Source organism: Lactuca serriola, chromosome 9 (assembly GCF_051521515.1).
Source record: "Lactuca serriola cultivar US96UC23 chromosome 9, Lser_US96UC23_V15, whole genome shotgun sequence".
Classification (NCBI taxonomy): Eukaryota; Viridiplantae; Streptophyta; class Magnoliopsida; order Asterales; family Asteraceae; genus Lactuca; species Lactuca serriola.
Window position 1 is genome coordinate 16,818,497 of NC_136416.1, and position 8,587 is coordinate 16,827,083.

Below are 8,587 nucleotides of genomic sequence, written 5' to 3' on the forward strand. Positions count from 1 at the left end.
TTAGAGACTTTTAATGTTATTGTTTTAGTGTATGCACTTTATTCAGAGTGTTATATATATATATATATATATATATATATATATATATATATATATATATATATATATATATATATATATAATTTTAAAATACAAAATAAATGGAAAAATCAAAAAATTCTTTTTTTAAATATTATTTTCGGAACTTGAATTAACTAAATAAAATAAAATAAAATAAAATAAAATACAAAAATGTGTCTCACGGTCTCACAAAATATAGGTGGTCTCAAATGAACCTAACCATATATATATATATATATATATATATATATATATATATATATATATATATATATATATATATATAATTTGGAATGAAAGATAATTTTTAAATCCATACTAAGAGATTAAGGATAGTCATGATAGCAGCACCATGGGCCATATTTAAGGGATTTAGATTCTGCATGGTTGCAGTAACGTAGTTTATAAGAAAAAAAATGGTCTTTAATGGGCCGAACATATACAGACAATAGTCACAATACAATACAAAAGATTAATTAGAAGTTCACTAAACCGGATATGAAGCAATATAATCCGAACCTATAAAAAACAATTGAGATCAAACTGGAACTAATTGTATGAAACCGGTATTTTAAAAACCCAAAGTATATTATTATTTTTTGATTTTAAAAGATAAAATTATAAAAAATCATAAAGCATAAAAACATTATACAAAGCATTTTGAATCGAAAATAGACATCATCGTCTTTGACCGTTTATTAGTCGTTGTTTTCATTTTGGTTGTACTTAGGTCGTCATGAAGGTGGTTGCCTAGTTCTTTTTTTATTTATTTTTTTTTATTTTAAGTGAGTTCATGCTTGGTAATTGTCATGGACATCTTTCATATTTTGTATTCATTCTTCGTCGTCCAAATAGTATTTCAAACAAATGCACACTTCAAGCGATATAATGAGTTTTGTTCTTCTTGGTGACACTGCTCTGCCACTAAAAGAAAAAATGGTTCTATCGTAAAAAGTTTGGTCGGTTAGGTTAGTAGATCATAAACTATAGTAGATAGAATTGGAAATTGAGATTCATTTTCTTTCAACAAAGCCAAAATATTTAAAATTTCAAATTTTTCTATACTTAATTGTGCTAGAAAATCCGATCCAATGTATCTTAAGAGCTCGTTATTACGGGTACTAGTCTGAGCCCGTTTACTAACATTGTTCTTAAAAGTATTATACAGTATACTTGTTTCGTCATTGTCCTAACTACCGGATCCGATCCCCTTATTTTTCTCATCGAGTTATGTATATTTGATGCAAATACACTTGAAAACATTTTGTTAATTATTGATATTTCTTTCGTTGCATAACTCGCGTCTTCGTGGAATAAACCCAAATTATAAAGTTTCAACAAAAAAAACATTTATGGCTAGGTTTATTATTGCGGATCAAATAATACCAAACGTATCTTACCCCATGTTTTTATGTGAAAAAGATTAGTGATGGTGTCTTAACTCAGTTTTGGAAGGATATTTGGGTTGGAGATACAAAGCTTATGGACAGGTTTCCTAGATTGTATGCTTTGGAAGTTAATAAAGATTGTGTTATTAATGGCAAATGTCAAGATGGTAATTGGGAATGGTTTTGGATTAGACAAATAAATAGTGAGCATACAACTGATCAGTTAGTGGTGTTGTGTGGCTTACTTGAAAATGTTACTATCGACGATGACAATGATTCTTGGAGTTGGGATCTTGATGTTGAGGGCAGATTCACAGTCAAGAGTGCTCGGATTCATATCGATGAGGTTATTACTCACCTGGTTAATATACCAACTCGATGGAATAGATATGCTCCTATAAAGGTTAATGCTTTGATTTGGCGTGTTCTTTTAAATAAAATCCCACTAGGTTGAATCTCAGTGGGAGAGTTATTGAGGTTCATTCTTTGTTATGCCCGGATTTTGATCAGTGTGTTGAAGATACAGATCATATGCTTATGTTCTGTGAGGTTGCTACCCAGATTTGTTCTCAGATTGAAATATGGCTTGATATTACTCTACATATGTTGGTTAACGTTGCTGAGCTTTTGACATGGACGGGTATAGTGAATATGGCGGTTGCAAAGAGGAAAGTTTTGGAGGTGATTATATTGATCGTTATCTGGATGCTTTAGACTTATTGAAATAATCAAACATCTCAATCATCAAACATTAAAAGAAGCACCATTTTTGAAAAAATTGCCATGTATTGTTTTGATTCGTTCTCGAATAGGAATTCCAAAAGTAGACTCAATTGGAGAATATGGTTACAAAACCTATTGCTTTGTACTACCTTCGTCCCAAATTAATTGTCTACATTTGACTTTTGAAGTTTTTATATTTCAACTTTGACCTTAAATATTTTTATTTTTTTATAGATAATACTTAATAGAAGATATATGAATGGATTGTATTTTAAATGTTTTTTCATTGTTATAAAATTTATCAAATAATATATAACACAAATAAAAATATTTAAGGTCAAAGTTGAAAAAAAACTTCAAAAATCAAAAGTGACCAATTAATTTGGGACAGATGGAGTAATTTCTTTTCTTTTATCTTCTTGCTAGTTTTTTGAATAAAGTCATCTTTAAGCTATTCAAATAATAATAATAATAATATGAGACATATCTGTAAACTAATTTATAAATTTAGCTTTCATTGGTTTTATCATTTCGAAAAATATTTTATTTCTCATTCAAACTAGCTTATATGAACACATTAAAAATATGTGGTTAAACATTAAACAACTTGTAGGATAATATACTCTTGATAAATAAGTAGTTGCTTGTTTAAAACTTGAAGCATGTCTGTTAATTGCTTGAGATCTAACTCGACAATATGATGTATACCTATCACGCTCGACTTGGTGGTCATGAAACATTTTAAAAATAACTTTTTGTCATAAAGTAAGATCATAGTCGTTGATACGTAAAAAATAAGCCTTAATTTCACTAATATGGTGAGTGGTAAGTAAGGATCGGATCCAAATGAACATGCATTTCAAGCTTCATCACCGGATAATTTGAAATGGTGGGAAAGACCATATTAAAATCTGTCTTACACTTAGGACCATTAACTTATGTATAAATAAGTAAGTGCAACAATACATATGATTATAATATAGAAATCCACAAACAATATTTACCAAATCTAAAACGTTCAAACCAATATAACATAATAAGAAAGAATCAAAACCTACTCCCTTTTGCAATTAGTATTTAGCCAAATTATGTTGTAGAACTCGTTTGGCTGACTGCTGAGTAACGAGTACTCGATAGTATTAAGATTCGGTAATTATGTAGAAATATTTTTAAGGAAATTATATATGTCAAAATCATACGTTAAAATTATAAATTGATTTAAATTTCCTATATCATGATCTTAAAACTTCCGATGATTTGTAATGATATTTATACCTTAGTTAACGTTTCCAAGATTTGTAAGCACATATATATTTTTAATTAGTTGAATTACGGATACAATTTGACATGTGAAACTTTTCAATATGATTTGTTAAAACATATATGCTTAGCATTGTTAGATTGAAAGAGAATCAAGAAATTAACATCTTTCTTATTTCTGAATTCATTCATACGCCTGAATCGTTACAATACTTATTACATAAATAGTAATCATCTCACTAACAACTTTCATAACAATCAAATGATCAAAATTACAAATATGCCCTTGCTTCAGTAAAAAAGACGATTCTACCCTTACAGTTAAAACTGTTGAAACTAACACCCCCCCTCCTCAAGCTGGATGATATGGAAGTAGACCAAGCTTGAAAATAACATCTTGATGATGAATACCAGACAAATTCTTTGTCAAAACATCAGCTAATTGATCATTTGCAGGCACATGATGTAAAGATATAAGTCCAGCTTGTAGTTTTTCACAAACATAGTGACAATCCAGTTCGATGTGTTTAGTTCGCTCATGAAATACTGGATTAGCAGCAATGTAAATAGCAGCTTGATTATCACATTTCAAAGGTATAGGAGTGACACCTTCAACTTGAAGTTCACTAAGTAAACGACTTAACCAAGCAAGTTTTGCACATACGCGACGTATTGAGCGATATTCAGCTTCAGCTAAAGAAAGAGAAACTGTGACCTACTTCTTTGATTTCCATGATATTGGACTGTCACCAAACATAATGAAGAATCCACTAACATATTTTCTTGTGATTGGACAAGTAGCCCAATCTGAATCACAAAAAGCTTGAACTTGGTATGAAGAAGCATCATTGAAGAACAGGCCTTTGTTGAGCACGCCTTTAAGATATCGAAGGACATGTAAAGCAGCATCATAATGAAATTGAGATGGTTTCTGGTTGAATTGACTTAGATATTGAACTGAGAAAGCAATATCGGGTCTGGTATGAACCAAAAAATTCAATTTTCCAATTAATTGCCGGTAAATTGTGGAATCTTCTAAGGGAATATCCATATCAGATGAGGGTGATAATTTGGATGGTAAAGGCATTGAAACAGAAGCACATTCAGATAAAGAATATGATTGAAGAAGTTCCTTTATGTATTTTTGTTGATGAACTATCATGCCATTTGATATTTTGTTGAATTCAAGTCCCAAAAAATAATGAATTTGTCCCAAATCCTTGATTTGAAACTGAGTATGAAGAGAAGACTTGATATCTGTAATTTCATCCTCATCATACCCTGTAACAAGAAAATCATCAACATAGACTGCAATCACCACTATCTTTCTTATTTGTAAATTTTAGAAATAAAGAGTAATCATTAGCAGACTTATGATACCCTTTGTTGAGAAGTGTATGAGAAAGCTTGTCATACCACTGTCGTGAAGCCTGCATTAATCCATAGAGGGACTTTTTGAGCTTACAAACAATTGATGAAGAAGAACCAGCAGGAGGTCCTGGTGGAAGTTTCATATACACTTCTTCATGGAGATCACCATGCAAGAAGGCATTATTGACATTAAATTGGTGGATGTTCCACTTTCGTTTGACAGCTAGAGATACAAGACAACAAATTGTGTTGAATTTCACAACAGGAGAAAAGGTTTCATGAAAATATATTCCCTCTTGTTGTGTAAATCCTTTGGCTACTAAACGGACTTTATTGTTGGAATAGTGTCTAAGGCTGCAACTATATTAGGCAAGTATTTGACCCGATTGTGCATGGTCCTTTTGGGTTGCCTTCACCATAGCAACTTGATAGGATGATTTATTATGAGAGAATAAATATATTAATATATTATGAGAATAATATAAGGAATAATAATATTGTTATTTGATTAATATAAGTCATAGAATTAATTAGAATTAATTTAATGACTTAAAGAGATTAATTAAATAAGAGGGTATAAACTGTCAATTGTTTGATAGTTACACTTTAGATTGTAAATCCTTAGTGGATAAAGGATGGACGGATTCTAGGGCTAGGGATAGCCTCAAATCGTCCAAGGCTTATCTATGGTAAGGATATGGATTGCTTTAAGGAAAGATTATCCAACTAGGGTTTAAGGTGAAACCCTTAAGGAGTCTACAAGTATAAATAGACCCCTAGAGCTAAGGGGGTCGGCACCTCTTCAAAAGAAAGAAAACCTTGGCCAAATTTCATCCCTCTCCTCTCTCTCTCAAATCATCCTCCTTGCTAGTTGGTGTTTTTAAGCCATTAGAGGAGTGACAATTGTGACTTTAAAGCTCCAAGACAACAAGATCAAACAAGAGATTGAAAGGTAAACTTCTAGATCTGATTTTGTATTGTTCTTATACCTAATTAGTTATTAGAAGTCTTGGATTCAAAGCATGTTTAATTAGAAAGCCTAGATCCAAGCATTAGGGTTTTGCATGCGCACATAGGAAAGTTCTTATGGCTAAAACCCATCAGTGGTATCAGAGCCTGGCTTGGTTTCTATTAAATTGTTGCTTGCTTATTTGATTCTTAACTGCAAAATTCGATTTTTATGTTTCTGAGTCATGGACTCGGCGGGTCCCATTGTGGACTTGGCGAGTTGGCTTGACTCGGCGCGTCCCTTTGTGCACTCGGCGAGTCCAAGCGTCAGGAAAGGCCAGATTCGGGATTTTTGATGATTATCTTATGGAAACTTACCTTAATCATATTAGATCAACCCTAATCCGATTTTTTGATATATATGACTATAATCTTGATCTAATTAAAGGTATTTATCAACTAATAAAATATTTAATTTCCTTATATGATAATTAATTAATTATTTTGATTAAGTTGGTAATTATCTTGCAAGAAATCTTGAATAAATCAAATATGGATAATTATGGAATTAATTGTTAATTAAAATTATTTGTTATTTGATCCTCCATGTTTTAAATGTTTAAAACTTGTCCTCAAGTTTTGAAATTTATGTTTTATGATTAAAAGTTTTAATTTAGACAATTTAAATTTCAAACCCTAGATTTTAAAAGTTTAAAATACAACCCTATACTAATATAATATTACAAGATTAATATATATATATATATATATATATATATATATATATATAACTAAAATGCTAGTCTTACCGTTAGTAGGCTTCATTCATGAAGCCGATCTATAAGGTGGGTATAAGGTTGCGGCCTATAAAATGGCACTTAATGGGTGTACACTCACACCCACCGCTTGCTTGATCGGTGGAGGGTCGTTAGCCGAACGGGTAGGATAGGGCAACCTCATCATCTCATTAAAAGTATAATTAGAAATATAAAGTAACTACATTTTTTTTTTAAATTTCCCAATATTAGTTACTTTAGGAAAAGTGAATTGATGCAATCCCATGAAATTACACTTTGCACCTTTGCTAAGAAGTTAGTGGAGCGTGTGTGGTTTACCGGCACACTAATTGGTTCTAAGCAAAGGTGGCAAAGGGTGATTCATTGTTTATCATAGTTCGATGGAGCGTGTGTGGTTTACCGGCACATCGAATAGGTGATCGTTATAATGAAGGCACCATGTGAATTTGCATGGTAATTCACACCCGCTTTGTGATCCTCGGTATCCCAGTCACAAACAAGAGGGGCATATTGAGATTTAAACATGCCATTGAATAGTTTCAATGAATCTCATCCGAACCTAGGAATTCTCAATACATTTAGGACTTAAAGTTATGTTTTTGTGGTGGAGAATTAGTGAATCGTCATTCACTTACCTTCATATTATTTGCATGTTGGATTACGGCATCCCTTTTCTAATATGTAAATATTGTTGTTGGATCCTAGCCCTAATTTTCTTATTGGGTGATAATTAGGGATTCATATTCTAATCTATCTTTGTCCTTTCTATTTGTAGATGTCGAACGCAAACAACGCTGCTGCTAGTTCTTTCACATTGATGAGCCTTTGTCAAAAGGTCACCTTCGATGGAACGAACTTTAGCGAATGGATAAGATATATTCGCACCATTGCTCGCTATGAGGATAAGGAGTATGTCCTCGATGAGAAGCTCGAGAAGATTAACCCTGAAATCGCTACTCCGGCTGAAATGACCGCTTTTGAAACTCATGAGCGCGATGCAACGAAGGTACATTGCATCATGATAGCCACTATGAACTCCGAATTCCAAAAGTCCTATGAGGACATCTACCCGTACGAGATGCATCAAGACTTATTGGAGAGATACCACCAAAACGCGAAACAAGAGCGTTATGAGATTTTCACTAACATGATTTCTGCTAAGATGGGTCATGGAGAGTCTCTTACCGTGCACCTGCAAAAGATGAAAAGGTATGTCGACCGTCTTCGCAAGTTGAATGTTGACTTTGGGGAAGACTTGGCGATCGACATGGTGCTTCACTCTTTGCCTCCGAGCTATAATCAATTTAGGATGACCTACCACATGAACAAAGAGGAAGTCACCCTAAGCAAACTCCAAGGTCTCTTGAGGGTTGCTGAGAGCAACTTCAAGGACACGTCTGCTGCACCAACTCTCAATCCACCCGCTGCTCCTGTCTTGGCTATTGGACAAGGAAAGGGAAAGAAGAGGAAGGCTTCGTCTAACAACTATCGCAAGGTTAAAGCCCGAGATGGTGCCTCTTCTAGTGGGACCAAAGTTGATCCTGCTAAGCCCTGCCCTAACCCAAAGGAGGCAGAGTGCCACCACTGCCACAAGATAGGACATTGGAAGAGAAGCTGCCTAGAGTACCTGCAAGCCATCAAGGAAGGGAAGATCAAGCCGTCTTTCGCAGGTATATACACAATTAAATCTAACGATTCATCTCATGCTATTTCTTGGGTTCTTGATACCGGTTGTGGTTACCACATTTGTTCTAATGTGCAGGGACTAAGAAGAAATAGGGATGTGGAGGCTGGAAGAATAAATCTAATCATGGGGAACATAAGATCGTCGCCTGTGACCAAGATTGGAGTGTATTCTTTAGTGCTTAGGAATGGTTTAAGTTTAGATTTGAACAATTGTTGCTATTCGCCAGAAATGGCTAGAAACATCATTTCATTTCATGGTTTGTTTAGACAAGGTTTTATATTTTCTTTTAATAATGAGAATGGTTCTATTTTGGCTTATCTAAATGGTGTTTTTTATTTTGAAGCTATACCATG